This window comes from Pleurodeles waltl, chromosome 12, assembly GCF_031143425.1.
Source record: "Pleurodeles waltl isolate 20211129_DDA chromosome 12, aPleWal1.hap1.20221129, whole genome shotgun sequence".
Taxonomy (NCBI): Eukaryota; Metazoa; Chordata; class Amphibia; order Caudata; family Salamandridae; genus Pleurodeles; species Pleurodeles waltl.
In genome coordinates this window covers 329,036,033-329,049,625 of record NC_090451.1, presented here as the reverse complement: position 1 = coordinate 329,049,625, position 13,593 = coordinate 329,036,033, and the positions used below count along the sequence as shown (strand labels likewise).

The window sequence follows — 13,593 nt, the reverse complement described above, 5'->3', positions numbered from 1 at the left end:
CCATGTTCTCAATGAACCCAAAAAACTCATTAATATCAAAACTGAATATTTTTGGAAGTAGTTTTTAGTTTGTTTTTAGTTTTAGCTATGTTAGGGGGATATCTGTGTGTGCAGGTGACTATCACTGTGCATAATTATTAGGCAACTTAACAAAAAAAAATATATACCCATTTCAATTATTTATCATTACCAGTGAAACCAATATAACATCTCAACATTCACAAATATACATTTCTGACATTCAAAAACAAAACAAAAACAAATCAGTGACCAATATAGCCACCTTTCTTTGCAAGGACACTCAAAAGCCTGCCATCCATGGATTCTGTCAGTGTTTTGATCTGTTCACCATCAACATTGCGTGCAGCAGCAACCACAGCCTCCCAGACACTGTTCAGAGAGGTGTACTGTTTTCCCTCCTTGTAAATCTCACATTTGATGATGGACCACAGGTTCTCAATGGGGTTCAGATCAGGTGAACAAGGAGGCCATGTCATTAGATTTCCTTCTTTTATACCCTTTCTTGCCAGCCACGCTGTGGAGTACTTGGACGCGTGTGATGGAGCATTGTCCTGCATGAAAATCATGTTTTTCTTGAAGGATGCAGACTTCTTCCTGTACCACTGCTTGAAGAAGGTGTCTTCCAGGAACTGGCAGTAGGACTGGGAGTTGAGCTTGACTCCATCCTCAACCCGAAAAGGCACCACAAGCTCATCTTTGATGATACCAGCCCAAACCAGTACTCCACCTCCACCTTGCTGGCGTCTGAGTTGGACTGGAGCTCTCTGCCCTTTACCAATCCAGCCACGGGCCCATCCATCTGGCCCATCAAGACTCACTCTCATTTCATCAGTCCATAAAACCTTAGAAAAATCAGTCTTGAGATATTTCTTGGCCCAGTCTTGACGTTTCAGCTTGTGTGTCTTGTTCAGTGGTGGTCGTCTTTCAGCCTTTCTTACCTTGGCCATGTCTCTGAGTATTACACACCTTGTGCTTTTGGGCACTCCAGTGATGTTGCAGCTCTGAAATATGGCCAAACTGGTGGCAAGTGGCATCGTGGCAGCTGCACGCTTGACTTTTCTCAGTTCATGGGCAGTTATTTTGCGCCTTGGTTTTTCCACACGCTTCTTGCGACCCTGTTGACTATTTTGAATGAAACGCTTGATTGTTCGATGATCACGCTTCAGAAGCTTTGCAATTTTAAGAGTGCTGCATCCCTCTGCAAGATATCTCACTATTTTTGACTTTTCTGAGCCTGTCAAGTCCTTCTTTTGACCCATTTTGCCAAAGGAAAGGAAGTTGCCTAATAATTATGCACACCTGATATAGGGTGTTGATGTCATTAGACCACACCCCTTCTCATTACAGAGATGCACATCACCTAATATGCTTAATTGGTAGTAGGCTTTCGAGCCTATACAGCTTGGAGTAAGACAACATGCATAAAGAGGATGATGTGGTCAAAATACTCATTTGCCTAATAATTCTGCACTCCCTGTAATGCTGCCTGGCGAGTCTTGCTCTTTTCTTTTTTTATGTACGGTTGGCAAATTGTTGGGCAAGATATGGAGTATTTGTGTTTAAATTTGTCAGTATAATTGACGAATTTCGTTCATTTTATGTGTTTGCATTAGAATCATAATTCTGTTTTTTTCAGTAAATTGTATTTATTTTTAAGATATACTTAATTACCACCCTCATTGCGCACGGCCTTTGACTGAGCAGCCTCCCACTTGAGTGACCTGGAAATGTGAATATTCCTTTTGCTACAATGTTAAATATTCACATGTTGGATGATCTGGCAAATTAATTGTTTAGGGCCGTCCTGATCTTGGTCCTGCTGAATGCCCTCTGGTGTAAAAATGTTTGAAGTTCATCACATCTCCATAGCCATACATGGTGTTTCACTGAATTCCATTATAACAAAGCCATAAATAGTTTTATTCATGAACGTTTTATCCTAGTTTCTTAGTGGTTTCTGCTTGCTCGTACGTGGGGTTTGAGTTCTTTACGTCTGTGTTATCTGCATTCCACTGAACTCCGACAGAGCTAAGTAAGATTTTGAGTTAGGTGTCACTCATTAATGGGGAGTCAATGGTACATTGAGGATGTGTTTTATGAAAAGCTGAATATAGTGTTGTGGGTATTTCACTGACTACTTTTAACAAGGGCTAACAACATGTAGCAACTTACTCAAACTGTAATTTCTCTCCCAACCTATATAAACAAGGAATCTGTTTCCGAATTATATGTGCAGAAAGCTTCTGATGACGTCTGCGGTTTTCTCTGCCTTTGACAAATCGATTTTAACAGTGTGAACTAGCTCTGTGAAGTTCATGCAAAATGCCAGTTAAATTGTCAATCGTTGAGTATGTATGCAATGTTTAAAATCCACGGTTCATATTGTAGCCCAGTGCGGCTAATTACTCTTCTTTCTTGGCCAACATCATGCAGAGAAACAGAAGCAAAATCTATCTGTTATGCAAAATCAATTTTGCGTAGGCGAGTCGTTTTCTTACATGACTCACCATTTCTAACTGTAGTTAAAGCCTGTGATAAGTTGAAAAGTAGCAGTCCTGCGTGGGTGTTTCATTGTTAAATGAGCCCTTAAAAAGAAGGACATCTGGGGGGTATAATTACAGCCCAGAGAAACATTTCCAGGAGGAGTCAAGGCTTTTACTCTGTAGTCTTTTTGTTCTGTAGTGCCTTTGTAATAATGAAATGGGGCACTCGTACAAGAAAAAGACCCATGCAGTCTGTACATTCGCTATGTCCCGCAGCCCCAGAGACTTCATTTAGTTTTTAACTTTCTAAAAGCCGCCCCACGGTTTTCTTTACTTAACCCCTTCGTAGCCAGGCCTTTTCCCCCCTCAGGTGCCAGGCCTTTTTTTGGCTATTTGGGGCAGTTCACGCTTAGGCTCTCATAACTTTTTGTCCACATAAGCTATCCATGCCAAATTTGCGTAATTTTTTTTCAAACATCCTAGGGGTTCTAGAGGTACCCAGAGTTTGTGGGTTACCCTGAAGGAGACCAAGAAATCAGCCAAAATACAGCGAAAATTTCGTTAAAAAAACAAATGGGGGGAAAAAAGGGCTGCAGAAGGTGGCTTGTGATTTTTTTCCCCTCAAAATGGCATCAACAAAGGGTTTGTGGTGCTAAAATCACCATCTTCCCAGGTTTCAGGAACAGGCAGACTTGAATCAGAAAACCACACTTTTCAACACAAGTTTGGCATTTTACTGGGATATACCCCATTTTTACTATTTTTTATGCTTTTAGCCTCCTTCCAGTTAGTGATAGAAATGGGTATGAAACCAATGCTGGACCCCAGAGAGCTAAACAATTGTGCAAATTAGACAACATTCTGAATTCAGCAAGGGGTCATTTGTGTAGATCCTACAAGGTTTTCCTACAGAAAATAACAGCTGAAATAAAAAAATATTGAAATTGAGCTAAAAAAAACAGAGCCATTTTTCTCCACGTTTTACTCTGTAACTTTTTTCTGCAATGTCAGATTTGTGAAAGCAATATACTGTTACGTCTGCTGGACTCTTCTGGTTGCGGGGATATATAGGGCCTGTAGGTTTATCAAGAACCCTAGGTACCCAGAGCCAATAAATGAGCTGCACCTTGAAATGGGTTTTCATTCTATACTGGGTATACAGAAATTCATTTGGTGAACTATAAAGAGTGAAAAATAGATATCAAGAAAACGTTTGTATTTCCAAAATGGCACAAGATAAGGTGTTGAGAAGCAGTGGTTATTTGCACATCTCTGAATTCTGGGGTCCCCATACTAGCATGTGATTTACAAATAGACGTCTTTATTACACACTGTCATACATTTGAAAGGAAAAAATGTAGAGAAAGACAAGGGGCAAGAACACTTGTTCTGCTATTCTGTTTTCCCCAAAGTCTCTTGATAAAAATTGTACCTCACTTGCGTGGGTAGGCCTAATGCCCGCGACAGGAAAGGCAATATGGACACATCACATTTTTACATTAAAAACTGACGTGTTTTTTGGAAAGTGCCTAGCTGTGGATTTTGATCTCTAGCTCAGCCGGCATCTAAGGAAACCTACCAAACCTGTTCATTTTTTAAAACAAGACACCTAGGGGAATCCAAGATGGTGTAACTTGTGGGGCTCTCATTAGGGTCTATTACCCATAATTCTTTGCGAACCTCAGAATTTTGTCAAAAAACACTTTTTCCTCACATTTCAGTGATAGAAAGTTCTGGAATCTAGGAGGAGTCACAAATTTCATTCCACCAACCGTTCCCCCAAGTCTCCCGATAAAAATAATACTTCACTTGTGTGGGTAGGCCTAGTGCTTGCGACAGGATATGCCCCAAAACACAACATGGACACATCACACTTTCCGAAAGAAAACAGAGCTGTTTTTTGCAAAGTGCCAAGCTGTGGATTTTGGCCTTTAGCTCAGCTGGCACCTAGGGAAACCTACCAAACCTGTGCATGTTTCAAAACTAGACACCTGGGGGAATCCAGGATGGGGTGTCTTGTGGGGCTCTCACCAGGTTCTGTTACCCAAAATCCTTTACAAACCTCAAAATGTGGCCAAAATAACACTATTTCCTCATATTTCAGTGACAGAAATGTCTAAAATCTGAGAGGAGACAAAAATTTCCTTCCATCCAACATTCCCCCAAGTCTCCTGATGAAAATGGCACCTCACTTGTGTGGGTAGGCCTAGTCCCTGCGAAAGGAAATGCCCCAAAACACTATCTGGATATCTGGACACATCAAAATTATGAAATACAAAACTACCTGTGTTTTTGGTCCTGGGCTCAGCAGCCATATAGGGAAACATACCAAACCCAGACACGTCTGAAAACTAGACACCCGAGGGAGTCCAGGGAGGTATGACTTGCGTGGATACCCCATTGTTTTCTTACCCAGAATCCTCAGCAAACCTCAAATTTAGCTAAAAATAAAAATAACATTTTTCCCTCATTTCTGTGTGAGATCACCGCACCGGGAAACATTTCCTACCACCCAAAGTTCCCCTCAGTCTCCCGGTAAAAATGATACCTCACTTGTGTAGGTGGGCCAAGTGCCTGTGACACGGAAGTGCCAAAACATGTTGAAATTGAGGGGGAACCAAAGTAGGTCCAAAAGGGCGGTTTGAAAAAAAAAAAAAAAAACATTTCTAGGCTGACAAGTGGGGCATAATTTTTATCGGTATAGATGACACAATGCTGGGTGATGGGAATTTTGTGGATTCCTGCAGATTCCGGAAGGTTCCATCACAAAAATGAGAAAAAAATGTGTGATTTCCAGCAAAGTTGGAGGTTTGCAGGGCATAGTAAGAAAATGGTGCAGGGTGCATGTGAAGCACACCACCCTGGACTCACCCAGATGTTTAGTTTTCAGATGTGTATTCTGATTTTTTCTTCACAGCATCGTCCCAAAGTCCTAATAAAAATAGGCCGATCTGCCCCCAAGGGGGCTGAAATGGCCTAAAATAAATTCCCTCCTCCCCCCAGGGGAACGACCCTTGCCTAGGGGGTCGCTCCCCTTGCGTGAAATTGACGCAAAAAAAATAAAACTCCCTGGTGTTTAGTAGTTGCTGCCCCCCTTGGGGGCAGATTGGCCTAATAAAAATAGGCTGATCTGCACCCAAGAGGGGCAGAAATGACCTAAAATTAATTTTGCCCTCAGGGGAGCGACACTTGCCTAAGGGGTCGCTCCCCACATATAAAAAATAAACAAAAAATGTATCCCTGGTGTTTAGTGGTGTCTGTCCCCCCTGGGGACAGATCGGCCTAATTATAATAGGCCAATCTGCTCCCACTGGGGGGCAGAAATGGCCTAAAATGAAATTGCCTCCCCGGGAGAGCGGCCCTTGCCCAAGGGGCCGCTCACCATATTCAATAATAATAATAAAAATAAAAAAAAATCCTGGTGTCTAGTGGAATTTTTGCTGCCCGATCAGGGGTAGATGGCAGCTGGGTTTTGTGTATTCCCCCTAACAGGCCACACACAATGGGAGCTTAGGTGCGATTTGATGGGCCAGCCTGGGAGCCTGGAGAGAGGAGCTGGGCACAGCCTCACTTACACCAGGACAGGCTGTGTGCTGTCACCAAACTAAGGGGTGCATAACCCCCTGTAGTGAGTCTGGAGCTGGGGCTGGAAGGGCAGGACCACTGTGCCCTTCTGAGGCATATCTTGTAAGTACCCCCCGCTTCAAAGGCCCAACTGGGTATAAGTACTGGACCTCTGACACTACCACTTCAGTGTTCTTCTGAACCCTGTGTACAGTCTGCCTGGAAGAATGACTGCTGAAGGGCTGCCACTCTGCTGGACTGCTATTTTGCTGGACTCCTACCTTGCTGTGCTGCCCGCTGTTATCCGCCTGAGTGAGAAGGACTGGACCTGCATCACTTGGACCCAGAGTAATTTCAAGGGGTAGCTGGCTGGCCTCCTGTCTCAGGAACATAAAAGACTTCCAAATACCCTGCTTCTGCACCTGGACTCTGCCCAGCCAAATGGTGCCACCCCAATCTTGGACCCTTGGAAGTGGGCCTAAGGTGTTTGCTCCAGCCTTGACATATACTCCCAGCTTTGATATAAATGACAATGCATGTTAGTGATGGCCCATTACAGAGCCGTTTACTGAGGCTCATTTTTCCAGCATAAAACAAAGCCCTGTTATTAGCATAATGCTTCTTTTGGACAGAGCCTGCCCTACCTCCCCTCCTCCCCAGGATCCCTTGAGGCCCCCCAGGAGGGGCCCGCCCCCCAGTTTTTAGAGGCCTATTCTAAATGTTGTGTTTCTGTACTTTTGTTTCATACATCTCCTGTGTGGTGCATACTATGTATGAGCTGAGTTGCCTTCAGGTGCCAGGGTGAGATCAGATTTTGGGTGGCTTGTTTATGTCTGGGAATAGTCAAGAGCTCTGGAGCTGAGGCTGAAGGCAGTGCAACACAGCTCCTGCCAGTAAGTCATAAACGTATTCAGATTACATGAATTCCCAGTCCTTGGCCTCTGAGTAGAGCGCATAGAGGAATCGTCACATATGTGCTAGATGTAATTGTGATTCTTTGAGAAAGTGCATGAAGAAGGGTCAGAGCTGTAGAAATATTGACAGTGCCAAAGGAAAAGAAAATGCAATGCTTACAGATGAGTCAGTAGGTTGTGTATTTAGGGAACATTGTAGTAAATGAGATATCAGGATGTACATGCAGAAGGAGAGAGAAAATATGGTACTGAAGATGGAAGATGACGTGAGAAAGGTGGAGGATTTCAGAAACGGGGTAGGAAAGGTCACATGTCTCTATCAGAGTGATGGACTGCCGAGAGAACGGGAGAACGGGAGCGATTGATAAACTCTGTAGACCACAGTTCTTAGTAATGATTAATTGACAATTTCAAACTTTCTAAACCAAATTATTTTCAATTTTAATTATTGTGTTATTAGTCACCACCACTCAACCCTCTTTTATATCAGGTGTCAGGACTCACTTCCTCCCCCTCTGCTCATGAATTCTGCCGGCTAGGAGTATATTTGGAAAATTGAGTTTATTATCTCAATTAAATATAATTCATGCCCTCATCATGCTCTGCTTATGACTTCATATATTACAACACTCCTGACATTTTCTATGAAAAGATTGCTAACATTAGTGATGACAACTGAAATGACATAATCAGTGACAGCACTATGCGTGGCTGGGGCATTTTTGTGGATGTTGACAGTAGCTATTCAGATTTAATATTTTGTTCTGACGGTCCCACTGGTCCTCTGCTGATTGAAATATACATAAAATTGGAACCTTAATTTCTCAAAAGCTACTGAACAGATTTACACCAAATCACTAAAAACACACCTTCTGGGTAAAGATCAACCTTTCTGCCAAATTTGGTGTGATTACGTTCAGCTGTTTTTAGGTCGAACACGCAAGCGCTTTGACCTGTTTTAAGTATTGTTGGCTTTTAACCACACCCAGCACACACCCATTGCACAAACACGTTTGTGGACTTGCCTTTCAAAAATCATTTATCATTGGTAAATGCTTTCCATTTGCCCCTTCTTGGGAAAGTTTTGTTACTGCCTTGCAGACTGCCCCGATACATGGATAATTGGACAATGTCCAAAATGTTTGACGGTGAGCAAACCTTTTTTTCTTTTTCTGTCTCTCCCTCATGCTCATGATGGCCGTGGTGCTTTGAATCAGCTCGCTTATGTCAACTGTTTTACTTCTCATTTTCAATTTATGTGACAAGAGAAGTCCAGGTAGGAATTTACAACGCTAATAGCTCTAACTCCAGCAAACGCGAGACTCATTGCATTGCAAATGCTTGTTTATGTATTGCTGTCCAACTTTTCTACAGAAAATTGCATGAGGAAACATGTTTTAGGACCCTCCCCCAACCCATTTTCTCAGCCCCTCTTTAAAGATCACTCCAAAGCTTTCCATGATGGAGCTGAAGTGGATGAGATTTTTTGGGGGACATTTGTTTGTGAAAATTTGTCAAACTGCGCTAAAGTTATTAGCAAACCAAAAAATCTAATTGCTATGGGAAACATGGTCCTGACAATAACTACCCATTGTCGGTCGCCACTAGGTAATATAAATATATATTATATATTATAACATAACATATGGGAGGAGATGGGGCCTTGTGAACCTGGGGACCCAGGTTTAAATCCTTGCCTCGGCACTTGACTCAACGTGATGTGATTCTGGACAAATTATTTAATCTTACTGCTGCTAAAACTGTGATGTGTATTGTGTAATACCTGTTGATGTGAACAATATTGTAGTCTCCCAACTATGTATACATAATACATAGTGAACACTAGCTTCATAGCTAGGTTTGTGAACTATATAAATACCAATACATATATTCATAACTGTAAACAGTCAGTCACAGGATTCCATTGAAACTGACACCAGCACTTCAGGAGTTGTTTTCAGTTAAAAGTGGGTTATTGATGTTGATAGAGACTATGGCCCTTATTATGACTGCGGCGGTCTTTTACGAAGACTGCCGTGGCTGTCTGAAGACTGCACCGCTGGCGGTCGAATATCCAGCGGCATTCACTGTGGTGGTCGATAGCGCTTAGGCGGTTCCTCTGCCGGCACCGCCACACCAGCAAAGGACCGCCCACAGAATTACTTCTACCGGGTCCCGTTCCTTCATGGAGGAGCACTTCGACGGACGAGTTAAGTGTTGTCCACAAGGGGAGGGGGTGGGGGTATGTGAATGGGTGTGTGTGAGTGTGTGTATGCTTGTCGTGAATGTGGGGGAGGGAAGTGGAGTGATTGTGCATGTGTGTCTGTAAATGTGGTGATGCTTGTGTGTATGCATGTGGACGGGGTGTTGGGGTTGTGCGCATGCGTGAATAAGTAAGGGGGGTGTGAGTGCGTGCAGGTGCGTGTCTGTGTATATGGTTTGTGTGCGTGCAGTGAGGTACGATTGGGGAGTGTGGTGTGTGAAGATGAGTGAAGGGGTGGAGGTTGTGTATGTATGTAGTTGATGGGAGGGGGTGGGGTGATGGAGAGTGTATGTGTGTGTGATGTGTATTGGTATGTATGCATGTCAATGGGGGTGAATGTTGTGAGTGCGTGTGTGAGTGCGGGGTGTCTGTGTGTGATTGTGTGGGTGTGTGCGTGGGGGGGTATCCTGGCGACAGGAACATAAGTTCCTTTCGTCGGGATACCCTTCCGCCAGCATTTTCATGGCAGTGAGACCGAAAATAAAAAAATGCGGTGTTCCTAGTTGGAAAAACCTTGGCAGTTTTGACTCTCACCGGGTTGCAGGTGGAAACCTCCAGTCTGGCGGACCGCGGTAAAGCGGCAGGACGTGCAGAGACACAGTGGTTTGGCAGTGGCCAAACCGACGCAGTCGTAATATGGCGGTCTGCAATGATGCCTATGTCTTTTGCCCAGAACATCCTTGATTACTCTGGTTATCATCTTTCTTGGGAAGCATTTCCAAACCATATGCGCACTCATAGACATAGAAATAAATGTAGTTCAACGCAAATAATGTGTAGTACATCAAAGGTTTTCTAACAAAATATTTCAACTTCATGATTACGTCAACTCATGATTCAGAGATCTATTATTTAAACAACATAAAATATAATTGCTATTTATAAAGAGTCACACATTGACAGAGATAAAATACATGTAATCGAATGTGAACTATCTGTTAACTAGCAGACATGACTTAATGCACATACTATGCCCATAAACAGCATGAAACATTTTCTCTGATAAATACAGTATAGATCACCAATCATTTTATATTTTTTTTCCTCAAGTGTGCATTCAGATAATGCAATCCTTAAAAATAAATCCCCAGTTGGCTAATATTGTAGTAATAATAGTGTAGTATTAACAAAACCCAGGCCCATTTAATAGATAGAACAAATATTTGGTTCATCAAAAACCTCATCCAATCATATGACTGTTCAAAAATATCCATATACGTAGAGTTCTTATGCAAGAACAGTGGATGTGGATAAAATTAAAATAAAATGAATATGGAGCAAAGCAACTTATAATAGAAAAAACTGAAGTTAATATCTACAACATATGCATTAATTCCCCTAAGTCTACAAAGAGCTCTTCATCCAGATGAAGTCCATCAGGCTCTCTTGTATTGAGCTTCACATTAGACAGTGATTCTAGTCGTCTAGTTTCTCTGTCACCTCTACGTTTGTAATAGGATAGAGCAAAGTATTTACGTTCCTCGCAATTCCTGTCCTGCAACTCCTGTAAAAGCCTTGATACAGGATAGGAGGCTCTTTGTTCTAAATTGCCTTCAGTGCTGTAGTGTTTTTTTATGTACGGTTGAGATGGTATCACCAGTGTACATTTTGGTACTGGGACTGGTCAAACCATGGACCGCATGATCACTTTTACAAGATATACATTTTCTTTTATTGTTCATTTGTCTTCTGGATTAACAAGGGAGATTCTATCAACTTCAAATGCACATGCTTTATACACAGTTCAACAACAGAAGCCTTGACAGCCTTTTAACCACATACCCTCTATTTTCTAATATGCAATTCCTTTTTAATCAGCATATCATTAGGTGATGTAGTTCTTCTAACGGTTAGTTGGGGTCTGCTGGGCACTTTGTTGCCGATAAGAGGATGAGATATTTGCACTTTTAAGTGATCATTCATAATCTTACGTATCATGTTGTGTTCTACACCATACGTCATTCAAAATTTTGTTTCACTTTTTGTCTCTCTCTTGTTTTTGTTCTATTCTAAGCCATCAAAAACATGCCCTCTGTTCTGCAACTTGTTTTTCGAACTGCAATATCCTACACAGAAGTGGGAGTAACCTCTCTCCCTTGAGAAATTGCATGTGGCTCTGAAGCTCTTGCTGTATGAAATGTTTGGTTTCTTAGAGCCAGGGTGAAAACTGCTGCCTCAAAGCATTTTCTATATAGTGAGGGGACAATGTGGGTATCTTCAATATTAAGTCTAATAACCAATTTCTTTCCTACTCTTATTAAAGATGAATTTCATATTTAAATCACTTATGTTCAATGTGTCATCAGTAGCAGAGCCTCTTTTCCACTGCCTTTCCAAAGCAAAAAAATACATTGTCAATTAATTATAGCCAGAAGGCTGTTTTTTATCAACAAATTGCATTAGTTCTTCACTTCGGAGCACCTGTTCTTTCCATCAATCAAATTAGCATAGCTGGGGGCGAATCGTGTGCCCATCTCAGTTCCCCTTAGTTGACAATACAGTAGGTTACTGAAGAGGAGGCTATTTTCCTCCAGGCACTACCTTACCGCTTCAGAAACAATATTGGGTTCTTTAGGGATGTGACAAAAAGGCTGAATCGTTAAAAACAGAATGCCAAATTGGAGCGGGAAGAAAATGAAAGAGAGGTATTTGGAGCACTTAAATAAGAAATTGTGCATGCACCTTGTTTTAAACCTTTCCAAGCTGGGAAGGAATTTGTTGTTGCACCTGATACTAGTAGTTATGGAATGGAACTGCTGGTATTAGAATGAACTAAAAGTGAGTAGTCTCATAACGCTCAAATTACACAGTTGTTCTGTTATTGAGAGGGAGCTCCTTGTGTGTACTTGGCCATTGAGCTTTGCAGGATGTTTCTATTTCGGATGAGACTTATTTTGCACACAGACCTTAAACCATGGGTTAGCATGTTCGCTACAGAAGGTGGAAGGGTCCTTAAAGCTAGCTTAGAAAGGTTAACTACTAATTTTCACTCATAAAAATTCAAACATTAGTATTTCCCAGGAAGAAGGAATGCACATGCTGATTACATATATTCATTTCCACTCATGAAAGCAGGCAAAAAGGCTGGAGAGGAGAGGTAGTGTGAAGTTGGGTATAATAATAAAGATATGATTTACGCTGTGAGCAATGAGGAGAAATGGATTATGTGATTTGGAGATAAAGGTTGATGCTGTAATGGATGCTGTTGTGAAATTCATTCAGGTCGGTTGGCCAGACAGATACTGGTCGGGGAAGTTGGAGTTTTCTTTAATATACACAGAGTTGGTGTAGGAGGATATTGTGCTTGTATGAGAAGACAAGATAATTGCTCCATTTGCATTGAGAAATAAGATTGAAGTTGATGTTTTAGGCTCGTTGGCAGCAATATCCAGGAGTGAAGCATCTCTCCTACATATCTGTTTTTCAAAATGGCAGGCGGTGTGGTTAATTAGAAAAGTCTCATCACATTCTCTATTGGTATTTCTGGAGAGTACGTTTTGTAGAGAGAGGTTACCTGGGGAGTGAATATCATATTATGACACTCAGTGAACAGGCAAAAGGATGTACTTCAATGGATGTGGCTTCTAGCATAAAATAGCAACACTATACCATCATGAGTAGAAAGGTTCACCCAGGCAGATACGAAATCTGTTCACTTGGCCACTGAGTAAGAAATGTATTGGAGGAAAGCTATTCAAGCTGTGTTATAGTCTTTTAGAACTACACCACACTTGTCACAATGGTTTAAAGTCTGATTGTTGAGAGGACATAAGTAAGGTTCAAAGCTAGTTCCATAGTGATTGAAGTGTAGTAGAAGACTAAATGCTGAGCTTGATACAACTAAAACAAAGGTCAAGAAGTTTCAAGACAAGATGGCTTATATGGATTACAAAAGGTGTTAAGACCAGTGCAAACAATGTACTAGTGAACAATTAACACAAGTGAGATTGCCAAGGTGTGATATCAAAGAAAATAAATGCTAGATACCATGGTGTGTTGTGGCAGTATGTTTGTGTGCTGGAAGAGAAGAAGATGACAAAATATGAAATCTTGGTTTATTGTTGATTTTTCAGGAGGCTTTGAAGATTGATCTAAAATAGGGTTGGTGTGAGAAGAGTTCATTCATGTTTTAGATCGAAGTGTAAGTTTTCAATAGAATTGAGACAAGTGAAGTCTGGAGGAAGAGATGCTAGTCAAAGTGTACTTAGTGAGAGTGCTGAAGATTTCTTGAATAGTAGGGACATGTTCAGCCTGTCATGAGAAGGTTGACAGTCATAGACAATTTCTAAGTAGATTTAACCATTTCTTTGTTGGATAAGCTGTCTGCTTTTTAGAGGTGAGCACAAAG

At 41.6% G+C, this 13,593-nt stretch overlaps 1 protein-coding gene across 5 annotated transcripts in view; it reads left to right on the top strand.

The window, feature by feature from the left end:
* The window catches only part of CYLD (CYLD lysine 63 deubiquitinase), a 381,887-nt gene that overhangs the window by 36,219 nt on the left and 332,075 nt on the right, over positions 1-13,593 (top strand). The window lies entirely within an intron of this gene.